Here is a 10,437-nt window from a genome sequence, read left to right as displayed (position 1 = left end):
ATATGAACATTGGAAAACATCAATAGCTATTAAATATTTGAGAGCAATGTTTCTCCCCTTTCTTCACAGTATTAGAAAAGTCATTTATCCTAACACTGCTGATGGCGTTCAGAATGATCTCAATCAATAGGTGGAATCTAATTTCACAGCCCTGATACCTCCATAGCCAGATTGTCTGAGCTGCAGTCACACCTGTCAAAATTGCTCAAGGTCCAGACCATGATCAGATGCTCTTTTGCTGAAAGCAGGCTAGGCACATCCCTGTGCTCCCACATCCAAAAAAAAGAGCTCCTCCAGGAACATGCTCTGAGAAACACAGCTCTGTTGATACTCAACTCACCGCAGCTCACTGAAGTCTGTCCTATCCTTGGCAGCATAGGAAAAAAATTACCATAAGTTAGTGGTTTGAAGTGAAAGCTCACGGCACTATTATCTCACGCATACTAAGTACATACTTTAACACTTTGAGGAACAGGACCACAATGACAGCCAAATGCAAAGTGTTCAAATACCTATGAGACAGATTGTCTAAAAGATAGTGGCAACCAAATGTAAACTAAATTTTACCTTAGATTTCTATATAAAATAGCTAACTTCAGTTTTTCTTTAGCAAGTGATAATTCATAATCTCTCTGCCGTGGTCTAAGTTGCAGGAATTGAACACGGTACAATCACTCAAGCTTTATATGTGAAAGTAGCAGAACTACTTCAGGAACACTTGGAAATGCAGATAACTTGTACAAGAACATGGGAAGCTCTCTGAACAGAAATGTAGCAACTTTAGCTTCAGGAAGCATGTCCTAACACTCCCAGGAGAGTACACTAGCTATGGATATGATGAAGGATGGTAGATGTTGTCACCTGTTTTTAGAAGCTCACCTTCCCCACTCAGAGCAAAGGAAGATCATGGGAAAAACAGGTACTAAATATGGAAGTCTTTCAGGCTTTTTGCAGTGGTGTGCAAAAGTGCATTGCACAAAGCAAAATGTAAGCTTACATTGTCTGAGCTGGAGCACAAGCTTGTTTAATGAATCTTTGCTAGGGTTCAGTCTTCTTAAATAATAGGAACTTGTCTGATATTAATAACATGGAGGTAAAAAATAAAATAAAAATAATTTCAGTTGTTTTAAATTGTCATTAAATTAGGTGCTTTCTACCTTTGTGGACCTTAAACCATGGACCCTGATGTCCATGCTCCAAGGTGCGATGTTCTTGGTTGCTTACTCTTGTTGCATTAAGAAGTGGCATGTGGTTTAAAAGAAACTTGGGTTATTTAATGAATTCTATACTTCACATTAGCAATAAACTAATACAGTGCATGATTCAATAAATGTCACTATCATTGATAATGTTGCATTAACAATGCTCACATTAATTAGTTGAAGGGTCACCAGAGACCTCTTGCCTACAAAGCCAAGCTACATCTTTCTCTAAGGAAAAAAATGGGCAGACTTCTAACATGGAAAACCATGAAGACTCTTCCTCTTGTGGCTCCCTTGCTGGGCAAACACAATATCAATCACACATGCTTTCCCTAAAACTGCTTCAACAGTAGATGTAGCATTTCAGGGAACCAAGCCAATCTCTTGACTGAAACCAATATTTCTACAGTTATACTGCCCAGCTCTTCACACACTTACTTATCCTAATTACGGGTGACTGGCCCAAGAGTATTCATCAAAAGTAAGAATTCCCACACCTGTAAAGTGACATTTTAGACATTATTATCCTGTTTACCTATAGGTCAGAAGAAAGATTTGGAAAACTGACTGGGATGACAGTGCTTTGATGCCAAAGCTAATCTACTTAAAGCCCCCTTTCACCCTTTAAGTCTCCTAACAGGAGTTAAAAAAAAAGAAAAGGAGTTAAAATTTGGCAGGAAGAAATAAATGTGCTACCAAGCCAGAAGAGCAGCAGCTTGCAGAAATTCTGAGTTCATTTTTCCTTAGTTTAAATGGTTACAGAAGGCAAGGGGCAACTGAGAAGCATGTCCAGCCTTGTTACATCTCACAGGTGTGAGCTAGTAGTGTTCAGTTTCTATAAAATGCTCTTCTGCCACTGATTTCACAGGGGCTATGTTGGTACATGCTTGCTAACATCTTGGTGATTTGCTGAAAAGAGCAAAGTGCAATGGCTTATGACACATTTTAATCTGCTGTATTGTTGTACTGTATTATTGAAATATGATAAATGTAAATCTTAACCTGGATAAAGCTTAAAACATGAACAGAATTTGCAGTAGGGCAGAGCTTAAATACGCACTGTGTTTCACTGCTGAGCCAACGTAACTCAGTTAGAATATATGTGAAATTAGATTTTCAGTCATTAAAATCAACTTCTTTTAATTCAGAAGTTCGTGATATCTACTGATACCCACTGCAGAACATTGGTGCCCATTCCAGCTTTTGAGTAAGTTCAAAGTGCTAGCATTTCAGATCTAAAGACCAAGTATTGTAATAGAAAAACAGTGCTGAGGAAAGGGAAGCCCATAAAATAAAACAGAATAGAAAGCAGTTTTAAACCTTAAGCACTGTTTTATAGATAATTTTTCCTGTTTTCGAAGATGTACATGACATTCACTAGTCACATCTTACTCTGGATTCCTCAGTGTCCTTCAAACTCTTTTCATTCTGCTTTAAAGCATCCTTTGACTTTGGTGGGCTTTGAATCAGGTCTTACAAGCTGCAGGCACTGTAATTAAATGTCTTTTTCTTTATAATTGGCATGACTATTAGTGAATCAAATCAAGTCATATCCACATGTCTGCAGTAAAAACAAGGCTGGAGCAGATCTTAGACTAACTACAAAGGGTCCCCGCAGTGGAAAAATACCGTGGATTTTTGTATGATAAAAATCACTATGTATATTCATGATGTTACGCTTTTTAAGAATGGGAGTGACTGTGATAATGAAGTATGGACTAAGGCCATGATCTCTGTTATTATTCTATTACATAGGTATCGGCGCCAGGACCCAGGAGGTTTATAAATGCTAGTCAGTTATAATGAGAGGGTTTCACACTCAGTTTTGCACTTGGAAAAAAATGACTGCTCGAGGTGCAAAGATCAGACCCCTCATGAATCAGACCCCTTGCACCCCGAGAGGTCTGCCTGGAGCTGCTCGTATTGCCAGTTCGTGTTCTGGAAAGGGGAAATGACGCAGACTGGGGAAGTTGTACCTGGCTTTAGCAAACACTGTGAAAGAAAACACTGTGTTAGCACCAGCCAAGCACAAATGGAAGGCTCCATTTGAGGAGGTTCACCCAGGACCTCTCTCACGGTCGATCCCACCTGCTTTAGCAGTGCACACCGAAGGAAGCACACTGAGCATTTCACCCCCTGTGCTCATGCTACCCAGGAGAAGGACTTCATCACACAGTGAGATGAAGAATGGAGATGTCTTTACCACACCACGCACAGGTGTCCAGAGTCAATCTTTAAAGGCAGCATCTACATCTGTGGCTTCTTCTCTACCTAAGACAGAGGACAATTACCAGAAATTAGAGTGAGTCCAGGCTTGAGTGCAGCTACTTAAGTGCAACTGTCTACATTTAGAAAATATTTAATTATTTTTAAACCTCCCATATGTTATTTTTATTTTTCAGTTGCATAGCAGTTACTGTCTAAGCTAAAAGCTAGCTTTCTTTTTTTTTTTTTTTTACATTGTGTGTTGGGGGAAGAGTCTCCAGAGCAACTTTCATGTGACAAAATGACTAGAACTGGCTGACAATCTTTGAATTCATGCCATTTCAATTAAAAGTGTTTTCAAAAATGTTAGTTTTCACAGGAGCCTTGTTCATTGTAACCATGAGACAAAAGACAACATCCACCAAGTTAATTAAATAGGAGAGAGGGAAAGAGAGAAAGTAGAAGTTAGAACTTAATTACCATAACAAAGATAATGGGTAAAAGAAACCCTAGAAATACAGGACAGGAGGTGGAGACAGTAGGCTTTGCTAAGGACAGTATGGTTAATATTTTCTTCTCTGCTCAAACACAAAGCATATTCTTGGCCATCGTATTCTTTCCATTTTTCAAAATTAAAGTGGAAATGTGAACTTTTTTTTTTTCACATGTAGATTTTCAGGATTTGTGGGGGAAGGTGCATGGGGATTAGCTGTTGTCAGAGTTCTGTGAGCACCTACAATAAGAAAGACTTTCTACGTGAAAGAAAGAAGTCTCATTGATCCTGTGACTGCTGCTTGTCATCGTGTATACTTCAGCCGCTATCAGACAGATGGATCTCTCTTTCACAGAGCACAGATGCCCCAGTTCCTGCAGAGGCTCCTACTTTTCTAGGCAGCAGAAAAGCCAAAACTGCAGTGAGTTGCAACAAAAGCTCAGAGAAAGAAAGGTTTAGCAGTGAGGTCAAATGCTTATATTTGAGCTGGTAAAAAAAAAATAACAGTCAGAATATCACCCCAATTTGTTTTCCCTCCTTCCCATTGTAGATTGATTTCACAGCAGAGGAGCAAGCAGCACCAAACTTGGCAGCCATGAAGTTGTTACGGTTCTAGCTTTGACTAAGGGCCCTGCCTGGTTAGCTACATGGTGTGTCAAGGTACGCTACGAGGGACTGTTGTTTTTGCCTCCCAAGCAGACAGTAAGACCAATTAATGAGACATCAAGGAAAAACAGTTCTTTGCACCATCAGAGCACAGAAGTGCCCCAAGCTCATGCCATGTGGAAGCTGCGCTGCATGCTTAGTGCAATGAGCATTGATTTTGCCAACAGCTTCTCCAGCCTAACAACATGACAGAACAGGGACCAAGGGCCCATTCTTCACAGCTGCTAATTTTTGTGTGTCTTTCATATGATGTTTCATGCATATTCATAATGCAATGCTCATCTGCATGCTAACCAATAGCTTACAGGTAGCCACAGATTTTGATTTATTCTTTTAATGTGGGGGACCTGCCAGGACAGAAGGCGGTATTGCATGCTATGTTGTGTTCCTGATAAAACAAACACAGCACTTGAATTTAACAAAATAATATTAGCCAGTCTATCATTTTTCCTGCACCTGTTTCTTCAGCAGTTTGAGGAGCTAAAAGGCAAAGCAGGCTGTAGAGCTGATTCCTCTGCCTGGAGGCACAGAGCGCTTTGAATTGTTTTGACAATTGTTTGGTTCATTTTATTTCATCGCAGTAGGGAATCAAGTCCTCTGCACCAGAGAAGGCATAACAGAGAATCACAGCCAGGATTATAAGCATCAGTTTATGGAGGGGAAATTATTAGCTTATTGCGTTTCTGTTGAACCTTCTTGTTTCTGGGCTGCAGAACAGGCTCCTTAGTTGAAGCTGCATGGAGACAAGAGCTGGAGCCCCAGCCCTCCACACCTGAGTTAATAATAGTACAACCCTTGACAAAAAAAAAATATGAAAGTCCTGGATGGTGATTTCCATAACATTTGAAGTTGACACTTCACGGGCCAGTGTTTCCTATTGAAGAATCAGCTTGAGAGCTAGCTGCATCCCACAGAGTTACATTTTAATCATTAACATTTTAACTACAATAAAGGGGACACTTGCTGCCTTTAACGTTACCAGCTCTCTCCTCAGTTCTTCATTCATTAGGACCAGCAACTCCTGATTAGCTGAGGAAGACCCCTGGAGCCACATTAATCCTGTTAATTCAGGCTGTCGCTGCGTCCCTGCAGGGTGCAGCTGCTGACTGCAGGATCACAGAGATGCTCTCCTTGTCGTTTAGAGCTCCATGCAAGTCTGGGGGTGGAGGAAGCAAACCCCTCCCTGCCTGTGCTGTGCTGGTGGGACCTGATAGGTCACCTGCAGGCTCAACAGCATGCCAGCCTGCTCCCACAGCTTGACCTGCTTGGATGGGGAGGTGCTGGGACAGCACAAGGCATGCCCGTGCTCAGGGAGATCTCGCCTGTCAGTCTAGGCCTGGAAGTGCACTGTGCTAAAGCAAAAGGATACAAAAAAGCCTGTAGGTTTTCTCCCAAGGAAGTTTCCATCAAGCTTTAAAGCACTTTACAGTATGAAGGAGCAGATAGCAGCACCTAGGTTAAGGCTGCGGTCTCCACCAGAAGTCTCTAGCACCTCAGGCTGATCTCAGGCCGCCGACTAATGCAGAAGAGAGGGAAACAAATAGGGAGGAGAACGGGTGGGACAGGGAATTGCATGGAAGAGACAGGAAAGAGGGTGTACACAAAGTCCTAGGGGAAGAAAGAAGTTGGCCTTAGGGACCAGGTGCGCATGATGGCCACCTCCATGGAGGTCCCACCTCAGGAGCACTGCAGGCTGAAGTGAGGCCCTGTCTGCTCCCCTTTGGCTTTTCAGGGAAGAAATCCTGCCGATTCCCCTTCTCTGCCTGTCCCACCAGAGCTGTCTGGAGGTGTCTTGTGAGAGCTGAGAGGATGAGCCTCTCTTTTCCTCTCCACAACACTTGGGAGGCACTCCAAGGCTACTGCGATAAATAAATGGATGGCTGAACGCCGCTGTGTACTAACAAGCTGGCTGGGTGGGAAAGATTTCCCTGGCAGTTTGCTTTCCTTGCTGCTGTTCAGCTGTGGGCAGCATGAGCTGAGACTTGTATTGATTGTTCTGCTTGTAATTTACCATAAATGCAAATGCAGGTTGAGACCCAGCATGTTCTGTTTAGTAGAAACCATGAAAAGGAAAGGAAATTGCTATAAATTAAATGTTCCTGTCTCTTCAGGCATTAAGATGGGGTTTCTGATTTATTTTAGCTGTTGCAGAGAGAGACAGTAACAATAAAACACAACATTTATTTGAGGAGGATTCAATAGAAGCTTGCATAGTAGAAAAAGGTTTTTTTATCTTATTAGGTATAACAAGAGAGCTTAATATCATCAATAGATAACAGCAAAGAAAAAATATGAACCTAAGTAACACCAGAGCAGCCATACACTGCAGATTGAATGTCCATTCAGTTCAGCATCCTGCCTCTAGCATGGCTGAAGCCCAAAGCAGAACATGGATAAGGCAAGTCCCCCCAGCAGTACCTCAGAAACTCTGCCACATCCAAGTATTTGCAGCTCAGGAATATTCCTGATCTAGATGCTGATACACCTGTGGGTATGCACTTGGTGCATCTGCACCATGCTCAGTAAGATTTTTCTCATGGTTTATAGATATGAACCCGCATCTAGCTGCAGCCTCCCACCAGCCCCTATGCTTCTGATGCAAACAGTTCCCTCAATGCAGGCTCAGATTGGCTTAGGGTATAAGGGTTGTCTCCTCTCCACAAATGACTCAGATCAGTGATCTCAGCTCTCTCTGTGTTTGACGGATTAGTGCTTAAACAAATCCTACAGACTGCAGAACACCATTGAGGAAAGCATTGTTCAGAGAGGAACTGAAAGCATTTTTCTTTCTGAGATGCATGACTTTAAAATCCATTCCTGCCCTTGAAAAGTTGTTATGCGGATGTGAAATACTTTACCTTTAGTTGAAGTTTTATTACAGAATTTTCTTAGCAGCAAAAAGTTTGTTTGCTTTGGTTTATTATGGTTTAGTTTTGTCACTACTGCAGAGCTATCTTGAATATGGAAAAGGGATCAGATTTTATTTTGGCTTGTGCATCCAACAATTGAACCATAAACCAAGAGGAGAAATTCAGAGGGAGCAGTTTCACATGTTAGACCAATACGAAAATTAAAGCTAGGTGAGATGAGTTAAAAGACATGAATAAATTCAAGACTTTCCTGAGCATCCACTTTTTATTATGAACATTTACTGGATGAAACAAAACAAATGAAAAATTCTTGTCTGGCTGGGGAAACTGGCCTGGTTTTAGTAGTCTTGTGCCAAAACCAGCAGATTGGTCTGCTCCCTTGCATTCTATCACAAAACCAAGTCAACTCTCATTTAACTTTGACTTGGGAAACCAAAGCACCCAGCCAAAGTAGGAAGAAAGGAAATCTTCTCATGACTGCACCACCACCACAGTCACACTTCCCAGTAGCAGCCGAGGAGGGAAGCTCAGGGTGAAATCACCTCACCATCCTTACACTGCTATGCGTGCCAGCCTGGCACACTCCTTCTCCGTTGTGAACAGCCTGGGTAGGGCACCAGTGTCAGGAGACACTAGGCAGTCACTGCCTGGCTTCACCAGCAGGAGCTGCTGCTCCCAGAAGGAATGCTTTCAGCAGCTCACCTCACTCAGAAGCCTGCACAAGGTGAGGTGAGCCATGCTGATGGCCAGGAATCTGGGGGAACATTGTGCATTTCCAGAGCGAGGAGGCTGTGAGGCAGGGATGCTGGAGTTATGGAGGGCATTCACCACTTCCCTGGGCATGCCTGGGGCTCTGGCAGAGGCACTGCAGGATTTTGCAGCAGTTTATCCCAAAGGAGAAAAAAAATACACACACACACACACACACACATATATAAACACCCTCCAAGCACAGTGCAGAACTCCAAAGCCCATAATCCTCTCCCTGAGAGAAATGAAGCGTGAGGTAAGTCCTCAGGGCATGGCTCTGCTGACAGACACCCACAGCCTGTCACCTGTATTAACCAGCCACACCACTTCACCGCAGCCTGCGCTGAGGCAGCTCTTCGGGCTTTACAGTGTTATCACTCGGGAGCCTTTTGTAAACCCCCAGTTCTTGGAGTCGTGTGATAACAGCAGAATAACTTTCTGGTTTGGGGAGAACAAAGGTTTCCAACCTCCCTTGATGCTGAGAAAAATAAAATAAAAAGAAATGAAAACACAAACCAGTAAAAATAGCTGAAATGTATATATTTATTTTTCAGTCTCAGAACTGAGGCTCCTGAGTTTTGACTACATTCAATTTGCCATATAATTGCGTTTGTTGCACAGATTTCCCTCAGGCTAATCTGCCATAATTCTATGAAAGTCTATGGCACTCATTTAGCTCTCAGAAGTTTATTTTTAAGAAGAGCTAAGAAATAGGAATAAAAGCAGCGGTAAAGCTATTTTCAAATTCATACAGGTGTTCATAATGGAAGGCTAATAGATTACTTAGAAGCAACCTCCAGAAAAATAAATAAATAAATAAATAAAATAAAATGGGAACTGCTTTTCTCCGGTCATTAGGTCTGAAAATGAGATAATGAGTGTTTGATTGTCCCCACTTTTCAAAGTCTTATATGATGTTTTCAGCTTGGCAGGAATGGGCACAGCAGACCCTTCACAACCCTCATCCAGATCCCAGGTAAAAAGTGGGGATGGCCCCGTGGCCAGGAGGAGGGAAATGCTGGGAAAAACAGCAAAAGGGAAAGGAACTAGGAGCTTGGCTTTTACACACCAGGCTTTCTAGCCCTGTGACTGCAGACTGCCCACAGCATTTCTCTCCTGCCACAGAAGCCTTCCCTGCCCCGGAGAGAAGGAGTCTGTGTCTCCAGGGCCTTGCCAAGGGCAGAGGCATCAATCCGTCAGACACTTGATCCTTCCAGCATGGTTTTTCAAAGGGTCAGCGGTGGTGTGGGTGCACCTGACCCTTCCCTGCCAGGATATGTTTCCGTGGAGAAGGTGGTTGATGCTTAGTGCCCCAAAATACTGGACTGGGAATGGGACTGGGGTACATGTTGTGGTGGGGAAATCTTCATATCTGAATCAAAGTAGCCAACTACTTGGTTTGGATTTTTTTTTTTTTTTGGGTGGGGGGGTAGAAGGTAGGAGGAGCAGACTTCAACTCAACTCCCAGGATCTCCAAAACCCTCTGGACTACCCTGGACTGAAGATATAATTTAACTTCGACAGAACCAGTGCAGTTGTCCTCTGCTCCATGCATCACCCAGACACTGCTGACAGGTTGTGGTGGCAGAAATATACGTCACAGCAGCTCATCCCCAAGAGTCAGAGGTGAGGATTCATGTGGCTTTGGGACAGCCAGAACAGAGGCTCCGTTATGCAGCACTAGCAGCTTGGAAACATCTTCTCTCTTTTGAGTGGAGCAAGCACACTTATTTGTTTGTTTAGGGGCACTGACTCTGCCTTTATTCAGTGAGACGCGGGGATGGATTGTATATTCCAGCCCATTTTTCCTTCCCTTTGTGGCACCTGTCAGTTACTCAATAGCTGACAGCAAATGCTATCTTATTGATTTATTTTTTAAACATTACAAATCATGCCAGAAGATGGATGGGAGCCTGTTAAAGTAAAAACATTTCTTTAAACCAGAAAGAAAAAAATAATAATAATAATAATAATAACCTATGAGCCAAGCCTGCTTCCCCCTCTCCACCAAGGTGAACACATAGTTTAAAAAAAAAAAAAAAGAAAAAAAAAAAAAAAAGTGATTTTTTTGCCTGGTTAAAGAATGCCACCTGGTGGAGTGAGACCAGCTCTGCTGCTCCATTCTAGGAGGAAAATGGGGGGAAACACCCTCTTTCTTACAGAAACAACCGCCTGGTCTTCCTACAAGACAGAAGCCAGATCAATCAGGCACGGCTGACCTTGTCTGCCTGGAAAGCTAAATACAGAGCTG

The sequence above is a fragment of the Anas platyrhynchos genome, chromosome Z (assembly GCF_047663525.1).
Source record: "Anas platyrhynchos isolate ZD024472 breed Pekin duck chromosome Z, IASCAAS_PekinDuck_T2T, whole genome shotgun sequence".
Lineage (NCBI taxonomy): Eukaryota > Metazoa > Chordata > Aves > Anseriformes > Anatidae > Anas > Anas platyrhynchos.
Note: the sequence above shows the minus strand (reverse complement) of the source record.